The sequence below is a fragment of the Geotrypetes seraphini genome, chromosome 5, assembly GCF_902459505.1.
Source record: "Geotrypetes seraphini chromosome 5, aGeoSer1.1, whole genome shotgun sequence".
NCBI classification, from domain to species: domain Eukaryota; kingdom Metazoa; phylum Chordata; class Amphibia; order Gymnophiona; family Dermophiidae; genus Geotrypetes; species Geotrypetes seraphini.
In genome coordinates, this window is record NC_047088.1 from 81,680,859 (window position 1) to 81,692,003 (window position 11,145).

The following is an 11,145-nucleotide window of genomic DNA, read 5'->3' on the forward strand; positions in this document are numbered from 1 at the left end:
GGCATCAGGGCACCTATACGGAAGCGCACAGTTAAAGAATCGCCCCCTGAGTACCTATCACAGTATGAATTTTTAGGTTTGTGTAAAAGGAAGGACCAGTGTCTCGTTTTTTGTTTTATACCCAACCAGGTATACTCTATCTTAAGGTAACCCTTAGATATTTCTCGGACACTGCAGAGCTGCACAGCCCTTCTCGTTGAGGCTTCACACGGAGGCAACATACCATATTTTACCCGACTCTGTTCCTGAAAAAAGAACATAAGGTAAATCTCTCATCCCAGGGTGGGCTTGAACCACCAACCTTTCAGTTAACAGCCGAACGCGCTAACCTATTGCGCCACAGAGACAGCACAGCAAGTACTTTGAACGTGTGATCTATAGCCATCCAATATATAAGAGCTTAATCTGTCCAACCTTCTCATTTCCTATCTTCTTCTCAGTGGAAATGTCGGAGGATGTGTAGCACTAGTGCACTTTCTTTACATAGAGGTGAGAGTTCCAAGCGCATCACCTACGTTGGCCGGTTAGCTCAGCTGGTTAGAGCGTGGTGCTAATAACGCCAAGGTCATGGGTTCAATCCCCATACTGGCCACTTTTACTCCTTGAAAACTTTCCCAGGTGCTTCTTTGTGGGCAAGTGTGGTTGCCTGGAGGCCTCAGCAAAGCTTCCCTTGCAAGCGCATGAAACAGAAATGCCTTACACAGGTGATATAGAACCAGTTCAATTATCCTCGGTTTACTGATTTCTAGCAGCTGGTGGGAAAACTAGGTACTAGTAAGCTTTTTATTTTTCTTCTTCTCACACCCACCCCTACCCCTCACTGTGGTAATTTCTATGGCATCTTCATTTCCACGATTCGTTCTTGCGCATTTGCACCTCATCTGCTGATATACAACTACAGTTATATCGGCTGGCCTAACTGCAGGCATGTAAATGTAAGGTGCACCGATACCTGGTTGAGTCATTATTCTATTTCGGAATCCAAGCGCCCAGATGCCATTGTAGTATAGAGTGTCGCATTGTGGCATCAGGGCACCTATACGGAAGCGCACAGTTAAAGAATCGCCCCCTGAGTACCTATCACAGTATGAATTTTTAGGTTTGTGTAAAAAGAAGGACCAGTGTCTCGTTTTTTATTTTATACCCAACCAGGTATACTCTTTCTTAAGGTAACCCTTAGATATTTCTCGGACACTGCAGAGCTGCACAGCCCTTCTCGTTGAGGCTTCACACGGAGGCAACATACCATATTTTTCCCGACTCTGTTCCTGAAAAAAGAACATAAGGTAAATCTCTCGTCCCTGGGTGGGCTTGAACCACCAACCTTTCAGTTAACAGCCGAACGCGCTAACCAATTGCGCCACAGAGACAGCACAGCAAGTACTTTGAACGTGTGATCTATAGCCATCCAATATATAAGAGCTTAATCTGTCCAACCTTCTCATTTCCTATCTTCTTCTCAGTGGAAATGTCGGAGGATGTGTAGCACTAGTGCACTTTCTTTACATAGAGGTGAGAGTTCCAAGCGCATCACCTACGTTGGCCGGTTAGCTCAGCTGGTTAGAGTGTGGTGCTAATAACGCCAAGGTCATGGGTTCAATCCCCATACTGGCCACTTTTACTCCTTGAAAACTTTCCCAGGTGCTTCTTTGTGGGCAAGTGTGGTTGCCTGGAGGCCTCAGGAAAGCTTCCCTTGCAAGCGCATGAAACAGAAATGCCTCACACAGGTGACATAGGACCAGTTCAATTATCCTTGGTTTACTGATTTCTAGCTGCTGGTGGGAAAACTAGGTACTAGTAAGCTTTTTATTTTTCTTCTTCTTCTCACACCCACCACTACCCCTCCCTGTGGTAATTTCTATGGCATCTTCATTTCCACGATTCGTTCTTGCGCATTTGCACCTCATCTGCTGATATACAACTACAGTTATATCGGCTGGCCTAACTGCAGGCATGTAAATGTAAGGTGCACCGATACCTGGTTGAGTCATTATTCTATTTCGGAATCCAAGCGCCCAGATGCCATTGTAGTATAGAGTGTCGCATTGTGGCATCAGGGCACCTATACGGAAGCGCACAGTTAAAGAATCGCCCCCTGAGTGTCTATCACAGTATGGATTTTTAGGTTTGTGTAAAAGGAAGGACCAGTGTCTCGTTTTTTGTTTTATACCCAACCAGGTATACTCTTTCTTAAGGTAACCCTTAGGTATTTCCCGGACACTGCAGAGCTGCACAGCCCTTCTCGTTAAGGCTTCACAAGGAAGCAACATACCATATTTTACCCGACTCTGTTCCTGATAAAAGAACATAAGGTAAATCTCTCATCCATGGGTGGGCTTGAACCACCAACCTTTCAGTTAACAGCCAAACGCGCTAACCTATTGCACCACAGAGACAGCACAGCAGGTACTTTGAACGTGTGATCTATAGCCATCCAATATATAAGAGCTTAATCTGTCCAACCTTCTCATTTCCTATCTTCTTCTCAGTGGAAATGTCGGAGGATGTGTAGCACTAGTGCACTTTCTTTACATAGAGGTGAGAGTTCCAAGCGCATCACCTACGTTGGCCGGTTAGCTCAGCTGGTTAGAGCGTGGTGCTAATAACGCCAAGGTCATGGGTTCAATCCCCATACTGGCCACTTTTACTCCTTGAAAACTTTCCCAGGTGCTTCTTTGTGGGCAAGTGTGGTTGCCTGGAGGCCTCAGCAAAGCTTCCCTTGCAAGCGCATGAAACAGAAATGCCTTACACAGGTGATATAGAACCAGTTCAATTATCCTCGGTTTACTGATTTCTAGCAGCTGGTGGGAAAACTAGGTACTAGTAAGCTTTTTATTTTTCTTCTTCTCACACCCACCCCTACCCCTCACTGTGGTAATTTCTATGGCATCTTCATTTCCACGATTCGTTCTTGCGCATTTGCACCTCATCTGCTGATATACAACTACAGTTATATCGGCTGGCCTAACTGCAGGCATGTAAATGTAAGGTGCACCGATACCTGGTTGAGTCATTATTCTATTTCGGAATCCAAGCGCCCAGATGCCATTGTAGTATAGAGTGTCGCATTGTGGCATCAGGGCACCTATACGGAAGCGCACAGTTAAAGAATCGCCCCCTGAGTACCTATCACAGTATGAATTTTTAGGTTTGTGTAAAAAGAAGGACCAGTGTCTCGTTTTTTATTTTATACCCAACCAGGTATACTCTTTCTTAAGGTAACCCTTAGATATTTCTCGGACACTGCAGAGCTGCACAGCCCTTCTCGTTGAGGCTTCACACGGAGGCAACATACCATATTTTTCCCGACTCTGTTCCTGAAAAAAGAACATAAGGTAAATCTCTCGTCCCTGGGTGGGCTTGAACCACCAACCTTTCAGTTAACAGCCGAACAGCGCTAACCTATTGCGCCACAGAGACAGCACAGCAAGTACTTTGAACGTGTGATCTATAGCCATCCAATATATAAGAGCTTAATCTGTCCAACCTTCTCATTTCCTATCTTCTTCTCAGTGGAAATGTCGGAGGATGTGTAGCACTAGTGCACTTTCTTTACATAGAGGTGAGAGTTCCAAGCGCATCACCTACGTTGGCCGGTTAGCTCAGCTGGTTAGAGTGTGGTGCTAATAATGCCAAGGTCATGGGTTCAATCCCCATACTGGCCACTTTTACTCCTTGAAAACTTTCCCAGGTGCTTCTTTGTGGGCAAGTGTGGTTGCCTGGAGGCCTCAGCAAAGCTTCCCTTGCAAGCGCATGAAACAGAAATGCCTCACACAGGTGACATAGGAACAGTTCAATTATCCTTGGTTTACTGATTTCTAGCTGCTGGTGGGAAAACTAGGTACTAGTAAGCTTTTTATTTTTCTTCTTCTTCTCACACCCACCCCTACCCCTCCCTGTGGTAATTTCTATGGCATCTTCATTTCCACGATTCGTTCTTGCGCATTTGCACCTCATCTGCTGATATACAACTACAGTTATATCGGCTGGCCTAACTGCAGGCATGTAAATGTAAGGTGCACCGATACCTGGTTGAGTCATTATTCTATTTCGGAATCCAAGCGCCCAGATGCCATTGTAGTATAGAGTGTCGCATTGTGGCATCAGGGCACCTATACGGAAGCGCACAGTTAAAGAATCGCCCCCTGAGTACCTATCACAGTATGAATTTTTAGGTTTGTGTAAAAAGGAAGGACCAGTGTCTCGTTTTTTGTTTTATACCCAACCAGGTATACTCTTTCTTAAGGTAACCCTTAGGTATTTCTCCGGACACTGCAGAGCTGCACAGCCCTTCTCGTTGAAGGCTTCACACGGAGGCAACATACCATATTTTACCCGACTCTGTTCCTGATAAAAGAACATAAGGTAAATCTCTCGTCCATGGGTGGGCTTGAACCACCAACCTTTCAGTTAACAGCCGAAACGCGCTAACCTATTGCGCCACAGAGACAGCACAGCAGGTACTTTGAACGTGTGATCTATAGCCATCCAATATATAAGAGCTTAATCTGTCCAACCTTCTCATTTCCTATCTTCTTCTCAGTGGAAATGTCGGAGGATGTGTAGCACTAGTGCACTTTCTTTACATAGAGGTGAGAGTTCCAAGCGCATCACCTACGTTGGCCGGTTAGCTCAGCTGGTTAGAGTGTGGTGCTAATAACGCCAAGGTCATGGGTTCAATCCCCATACTGGCCACTTTTACTCCTTGAAAACTTTCCCAGGTGCTTCTTTGTGGGCAAGTGTGGTTGCCTGGAGGCCTCAGCAAAGCTTCCCTTGCAAGCGCATGAAACAGAAATGCCTACACAGGTGATATAGGAACCAGTTCAATTATCCTCGGTTTACTGATTTCTAGCATGCTGGTGGGAAAACTAGGTACTAGTAAGCTTTTTATTTTTCTTCTTCTCACACCCACCCCTACCCCTCACTGTGGTAATTTCTATGGCATCTTCATTTCCACGATTCGTTCTTGCGCATTTGCACCTCATCTGCTGATATACAACTACAGTTATATCGGCTGGCCTAACTGCAGGCATGTAAATGTAAGGTGCACCGATACCTGGTTGAGTCATTATTCTATTTCGGAATCCAAGCGCCCAGATGCCATTGTAGTATAGAGTGTCGCATTGTGGCATCAGGGCACCTATACGGAAGCGCACAGTTAAAGAATCGCCCCCTGAGTACCTATCACAGTATGAATTTTTAGGTTTGTGTAAAAAGAAGGACCAGTGTCTCGTTTTTTATTTTATACCCAACCAGGTATACTCTTTCTTAAGGTAACCCTTAGATATTTCTCGGACACTGCAGAGCTGCACAGCCCTTCTCGTTGAGGCTTCACACGGAGGCAACATACCATATTTTTCCCGACTCTGTTCCTGAAAAAAGAACATAAGGTAAATCTCTCGTCCCTGGGTGGGCTTGAACCACCAACCTTTCAGTTAACAGCCGAATGCGCTAACCTATTGCGCCACAGAGACAGCACAGCAGGTACTTTGAACGTGTGATCTATAGCCATCCAATATATAAGAGCTTAATCTGTCCAACCTTCTCATTTCCTATCTTCTTCTCAGTGGAAATGTCGGAGGATGTGTAGCACTAGTGCACTTTCTTTACATAGAGGTGAGAGTTCCAAGTGCTTCAGCTATGTTGACTGGTTAGCTCAGCTGGTTAGAGTGTGGTGCTAATAATGCCAAGGTCATGGGTTCAATCTCCATACTGGCCACTTTTACTCCTTGAAAACTTTCCCAGGTGCTTCTTAGTGGGCAAGTGTGGTTGCCTGGAGGCCTCAGGAAAGCTTCCCTTGCAAGCGCATGAAACAGAAATGCCTCACACAGGTGACATAGGACCAGTTCAATTATCCTTGGTTTACTGATTTCTAGCTGCTGGTGGGAAAACTAGGTACTAGTAAGCTTTTTATTTTTCTTCTTCTTCTCACACCCACCCCTACCCCTCCCTGTGGTAATTTCTATGGCATCTTCATTTCCACGATTTGTTCTTGCGCATTTGCACCTCATCTGTTGATATACAACTACAGTTATATCGGCTGGCCTAACTGCAGGCATGTAAATGTAAGGTGCACCGATACCTGGTTGAGCCATTATTCTATTTCGGAATCCAAGCGCCCAGATGCCATTGTAGTATAGAGTGTCGCTTTGTGGCATCAGGGCACCTATACGGAAGCGCACAGTTAAAGAATCGCCCCCTGAGTACCTATCACAGTATGAATTTTTAGGTTTGTGTAAAAAGAAGGACCAGTGTCTCGTTTTTTGTTTTATACCCAACCAGGTATACTCTTTCTTAAGGTAACCCTTAGATATTTCTCGGACACTGCAGAGCTGCACAGCCCTTCTCGTTGAGGCTTCACACGGAGGCAACATACCATATTTTTCCCGACTCTGTTCCTGAAAAAAGAACATAAGGTAAATCTCTCAGTCCCTGGGTGGGCTTGAACCACCAACCTTTCAGTTAACAGCCGAACACGCTAACCTATTGCGCCACAGAGACAGCACAGCAAGTACTTTGAACGTGTGATCTATAGCCATCCAATATATAAGAGCTTAATCTGTCCAACCTTCTCATTTCCTATCTTCTTCTCAGTGGAAATGTCGGAGGATGTGTAGCACTAGTGCACTTTCTTTACATAGAGGTGAGAGTTCCAAGCGCATCACCTACGTTGGCCGGTTAGCTCAGCTGGTTAGTGTGTGGTGCTAATAACGCCAAGGTCATGGGTTCAATCCCCATACTGGCCACTTTTACTCCTTGAAAACTTTCCCAGGTGCTTCTTTGTGGGCAAGTGTGGTTGCCTGGAGGCCTCAGCAAAGCTTCCCTTGCAAGCGCATGAAACAGAAATGCCTCACACAGGTGACATAGGACCAGTTCAATTATCCTTGGTTTACTGATTTCTAGCTGCTGGTGGGAAAACTAGGTACTAGTAAGCTTTTTATTTTTCTTCTTCTTCTCACACCCACCACTACCCCTCCCTGTGGTAATTTCTATGGCATCTTCATTTCCACGATTCGTTCTTGCGCATTTGCACCTCATCTGCTGATATACAACTACAGTTATATCGGCTGGCCTAACTGCAGGCATGTAAATGTAAGGTGCACCGATACCTGGTTGAGTCATTATTCTATTTCGGAATCCAAGCGCCCAGATGCCATTGTAGTATAGAGTGTCGCATTGTGGCATCAGGGCACCTATACGGAAGCGCACAGTTAAAGAATCGCCCCCTGAGTGTCTATCACAGTATGGATTTTTAGGTTTGTGTAAAAGGAAGGACCAGTGTCTCGTTTTTTGTTTTATACCCAACCAGGTATACTCTTTCTTAAGGTAACCCTTAGATATTTCTCGGACACTGCAGAGCTGCACAGCCCTTCTCGTTAAGGCTTCACAAGGAAGCAACATACCATATTTTACCCGACTCTGTTCCTGATAAAAGAACATAAGGTAAATCTCTCATCCATGGGTGGGCTTGAACCACCAACCTTTCAGTTAACAGCCAAACACGCTAACCTATTGCGCCACAGAGACAGCACAGCAGGTACTTTGAACGTGTGATCTATAGCCATCCAATATATAAGAGCTTAATCTGTCCAACCTTCTCATTTCCTATCTTCTTCTCAGTGGAAATGTCGGAGGATGTGTAGCACTAGTGCACTTTCTTTACATAGAGGTGAGAGTTCCAAGCGCATCACCTACGTTGGCCGGTTAGCTCAGCTGGTTAGAGCGTGGTGCTAATAACGCCAAGGTCATGGGTTCAATCCCCATACTGGCCACTTTTACTCCTTGAAAACTTTCCCAGGTGCTTCTTTGTGGGCAAGTGTGGTTGCCTGGAGGCCTCAGCAAAGCTTCCCTTGCAAGCGCATGAAACAGAAATGCCTTACACAGGTGATATAGAACCAGTTCAATTATCCTCGGTTTACTGATTTCTAGCAGCTGGTGGGAAAACTAGGTACTAGTAAGCTTTTTATTTTTCTTCTTCTCACACCCACCCCTACCCCTCACTGTGGTAATTTCTATGGCATCTTCATTTCCACGATTCGTTCTTGCGCATTTGCACCTCATCTGCTGATATACAACTACAGTTATATCGGCTGGCCTAACTGCAGGCATGTAAATGTAAGGTGCACCGATACCTGGTTGAGTCATTATTCTATTTCGGAATCCAAGCGCCCAGATGCCATTGTAGTATAGAGTGTCGCATTGTGGCATCAGGGCACCTATACGGAAGCGCACAGTTAAAGAATCGCCCCCTGAGTACCTATCACAGTATGAATTTTTAGGTTTGTGTAAAAAGAAGGACCAGTGTCTCGTTTTTTATTTTATACCCAACCAGGTATACTCTTTCTTAAGGTAACCCTTAGATATTTCTCGGACACTGCAGAGCTGCACAGCCCTTCTCGTTGAGGCTTCACACGGAGGCAACATACCATATTTTTCCCGACTCTGTTCCTGAAAAAAGAACATAAGGTAAATCTCTCATCCATGGGTGGGCTTGAACCACCAACCTTTCAGTTAACAGCCGAACGCGCTAACCTATTGCGCCACAGAGACAGCACAGCAGGTACTTTGAACGTGTGATCTATAGCCATCCAATATATAAGAGCTTAATCTGTCCAACCTTCTCATTTCCTATCTTCTTCTCAGTGGAAATGTCGGAGGATGTGTAGCACTAGTGCACTTTCTTTACATAGAGGTGAGAGTTCCAAGCGCATCACCTACGTTGGCCGGTTAGCTCAGCTGGTTAGAGTGTGGTGCTAATAATGCCAAGGTCATGGGTTCAATCCCCATACTGGCCACTTTTACTCCTTGAAAACTTTCCCAGGTGCTTCTTTGTGGGCAAGTGTGGTTGCCTGGAGGCCTCAGGCAAAGCTTCCCTTGCAAGCGCATGAAACAGAAATGCCTCACACAGGTGACATAGGACCAGTTCAATTATCCTTGGTTTACTGATTTCTAGCTGCTGGTGGGAAAACTAGGTACTAGTAAGCTTTTTATTTTTCTTCTTCTTCTCACACCCACCCCTACCCCTCCCTGTGGTAATTTCTATGGCATCTTCATTTCCACGATTTGTTCTTGCGCATTTGCACCTCATCTGCTGATATACAACTACAGTTATATCGGCTGGCCTAACTGCAGGCATGTAAATGTAAGGTGCACCGATACCTGGTTGAGTCATTATTCTATTTCGGAATCCAAGCGCCCAGATGCCATTGTAGTATAGAGTGTCGCATTGTGGCATCAGGGCACCTATACGGAAGCGCACAGTTAAAGAATCGCCCCCTGAGTACCTATCACAGTATGAATTTTTAGGATTTGTGTAAAAAGAAGGACCAGTGTCTCGTTTTTTGTTTTATACCCAACCAGGTATACTCTTTCTTAAGGTAACCCTTAGATATTTCTCGGACACTGCAGAGCTGCACAGCCCTTCTCGTTGAGGCTTCACACGGAGGCAACATACCATATTTTTCCCGACTCTGTTCCTGAAAAAAGAACATAAGGTAAATCTCTCGTCCCTGGGTGGGCTTGAACCACCAACCTTTCAGTTAACAGCCGAACGCGCTAACCTATTGCGCCACAGAGACAGCACAGCAAGTACTTTGAACGTGTGATCTATAGCCATCCAATATATAAGAGCTTAATCTGTCCAACCTTCTCATTTCCTATCTTCTTCTCAGTGGAAATGTCGGAGGATGTGTAGCACTAGTGCACTTTCTTTACATAGAGGTGAGAGTTCCAAGCGCATCACCTACGTTGGCCGGTTAGCTCAGCTGGTTAGAGTGTGGTGCTAATAACGCCAAGGTCATGGGTTCAATCCTCATACTGGCCACTTTTACTCCTTGAAAACTTTCCCAGGTGCTTCTTTGTGGGCAAGTGTGGTTGCCTGGAGGCCTCAGCAAAGCTTCCCTTGCAAGCGCATGAAACAGAAATGCCTCACACAGGTGACATAGGACCAGTTCAATTATCCTTGGTTTACTGATTTCTAGCTGCTGGTGGGAAAACTAGGTACTAGTAAGCTTTTTATTTTTCTTCTTCTTCTCACACCCACCACTACCCCTCCCTGTGGTAATTTCTATGGCATCTTCATTTCCACGATTCGTTCTTGCGCATTTGCACCTCATCTGCTGATATACAACTACAGTTATATCGGCTAGCCTAACTGCAGGCATGTAAATGTAAGGTGCACCGATACCTGGTTGAGTCATTATTCTATTTCGGAATCCAAGCGCCCAGATGCCATTGTAGTATAGAGTGTCGCATTGTGGCATCAGGGCACCTATACGGAAGCGCACAGTTAAAGAATCGCCCCCTGAGTACCTATCACAGTATGAATTTTTAGGTTTGTGTAAAAAGAAGGACCAGTGTCTCGTTTTTTATTTTATACCCAACCAGGTATACTCTTTCTTAAGGTAACCCTTAGATATTTCTCGGACACTGCAGAGCTGCACAGCCCTTCTCGTTGAGGCTTCACACGGAGGCAACATACCATATTTTTCCCGACTCTGTTCCTGAAAAAAGAACATAAGGTAAATCTCTCATCCCTGGGTGGGCTTGAACCACCAACCTTTCAGTTAACAGCCGAACGCGCTAACCAATTGCGCCACAGAGACAGCACAGCAAGTACTTTGAACGTGTGATCTATAGCCATCCAATATATAAGAGCTTAATCTGTCCAACCTTCTCATTTCCTATCTTCTTCTCAGTGGAAATGTCGGAGGATGTGTAGCACTAGTGCACTTTCTTTACATAGAGGTGAGAGTTCCAAGCGCATCACCTACGTTGGCCGGTTAGCTCAGCTGGTTAGAGTGTGGTGCTAATAACGCCAAGGTCATGGGTTCAATCCCCATACTGGCCACTTTTACTCCTTGAAAACTTTCCCAGGTGCTTCTTTGTGGGCAAGTGTGGTTGCCTGGAGGCCTCAGCAAAGCTTCCCTTGCAAGCGCATGAAACAGAAATGCCTCACACAGGTGACATAGGAACCAGTTCAATTATCCTTGGTTTACTGATTTCTAGCTGCTGGTGGGAAAACTAGGTACTAGTAAGCTTTTTATTTTTCTTCTTCTTCTCACACCCACCCCTACCCCTCCCTGTGGTAATTTCTATGGCATCTTCATTTCCACGATTCGTTCTTGCGCATTTGCACCTCATCTG

At 45.3% G+C, this 11,145-nt stretch overlaps 20 non-coding genes across 20 annotated transcripts; 11 read left to right on the forward strand and 9 right to left on the reverse strand.

The window, feature by feature from the left end:
- Positions 1-273: 273 nt before the first annotated feature.
- TRNAN-GUU lies at positions 274-347 on the reverse strand. The gene has a single exon. It is a non-coding gene; the product is annotated as a tRNA-Asn (tRNA).
- A 171-nt stretch (positions 348-518) lies between these two features.
- TRNAI-AAU lies at positions 519-592 on the forward strand. The gene has a single exon. It is a non-coding gene; the product is annotated as a tRNA-Ile (tRNA).
- A 704-nt stretch (positions 593-1,296) lies between these two features.
- Positions 1,297-1,370, reverse strand: TRNAN-GUU. Its single transcript has one exon. It is a non-coding gene; the product is annotated as a tRNA-Asn (tRNA).
- Positions 1,371-1,541: 171 nt separating this feature from the next.
- On the forward strand, positions 1,542-1,615 carry TRNAI-AAU. Its single transcript has one exon. It is a non-coding gene; the product is annotated as a tRNA-Ile (tRNA).
- Positions 1,616-2,567: 952 nt separating this feature from the next.
- On the forward strand, positions 2,568-2,641 carry TRNAI-AAU. Its single transcript has one exon. It is a non-coding gene; the product is annotated as a tRNA-Ile (tRNA).
- Positions 2,642-3,345: 704 nt separating this feature from the next.
- TRNAN-GUU lies at positions 3,346-3,420 on the reverse strand. Its single transcript has one exon. It is a non-coding gene; the product is annotated as a tRNA-Asn (tRNA).
- Positions 3,421-3,591: 171 nt separating this feature from the next.
- Positions 3,592-3,665, forward strand: TRNAI-AAU. Its single transcript has one exon. It is a non-coding gene; the product is annotated as a tRNA-Ile (tRNA).
- Positions 3,666-4,375: 710 nt separating this feature from the next.
- TRNAN-GUU lies at positions 4,376-4,450 on the reverse strand. Its single transcript has one exon. It is a non-coding gene; the product is annotated as a tRNA-Asn (tRNA).
- Positions 4,451-4,621: 171 nt separating this feature from the next.
- On the forward strand, positions 4,622-4,695 carry TRNAI-AAU. The gene has a single exon. It is a non-coding gene; the product is annotated as a tRNA-Ile (tRNA).
- A 705-nt stretch (positions 4,696-5,400) lies between these two features.
- On the reverse strand, positions 5,401-5,474 carry TRNAN-GUU. The gene has a single exon. It is a non-coding gene; the product is annotated as a tRNA-Asn (tRNA).
- A 171-nt stretch (positions 5,475-5,645) lies between these two features.
- On the forward strand, positions 5,646-5,719 carry TRNAI-AAU. The gene has a single exon. It is a non-coding gene; the product is annotated as a tRNA-Ile (tRNA).
- Positions 5,720-6,427: 708 nt separating this feature from the next.
- Positions 6,428-6,501, reverse strand: TRNAN-GUU. The gene has a single exon. It is a non-coding gene; the product is annotated as a tRNA-Asn (tRNA).
- A 171-nt stretch (positions 6,502-6,672) lies between these two features.
- TRNAI-AAU lies at positions 6,673-6,746 on the forward strand. Its single transcript has one exon. It is a non-coding gene; the product is annotated as a tRNA-Ile (tRNA).
- Positions 6,747-7,698: 952 nt separating this feature from the next.
- On the forward strand, positions 7,699-7,772 carry TRNAI-AAU. Its single transcript has one exon. It is a non-coding gene; the product is annotated as a tRNA-Ile (tRNA).
- A 704-nt stretch (positions 7,773-8,476) lies between these two features.
- On the reverse strand, positions 8,477-8,550 carry TRNAN-GUU. The gene has a single exon. It is a non-coding gene; the product is annotated as a tRNA-Asn (tRNA).
- Positions 8,551-8,721: 171 nt separating this feature from the next.
- TRNAI-AAU lies at positions 8,722-8,795 on the forward strand. Its single transcript has one exon. It is a non-coding gene; the product is annotated as a tRNA-Ile (tRNA).
- A 709-nt stretch (positions 8,796-9,504) lies between these two features.
- TRNAN-GUU lies at positions 9,505-9,578 on the reverse strand. Its single transcript has one exon. It is a non-coding gene; the product is annotated as a tRNA-Asn (tRNA).
- Positions 9,579-9,749: 171 nt separating this feature from the next.
- TRNAI-AAU lies at positions 9,750-9,823 on the forward strand. The gene has a single exon. It is a non-coding gene; the product is annotated as a tRNA-Ile (tRNA).
- A 707-nt stretch (positions 9,824-10,530) lies between these two features.
- On the reverse strand, positions 10,531-10,604 carry TRNAN-GUU. The gene has a single exon. It is a non-coding gene; the product is annotated as a tRNA-Asn (tRNA).
- Positions 10,605-10,775: 171 nt separating this feature from the next.
- Positions 10,776-10,849, forward strand: TRNAI-AAU. Its single transcript has one exon. It is a non-coding gene; the product is annotated as a tRNA-Ile (tRNA).
- Positions 10,850-11,145: the final 296 nt, after the last annotated feature.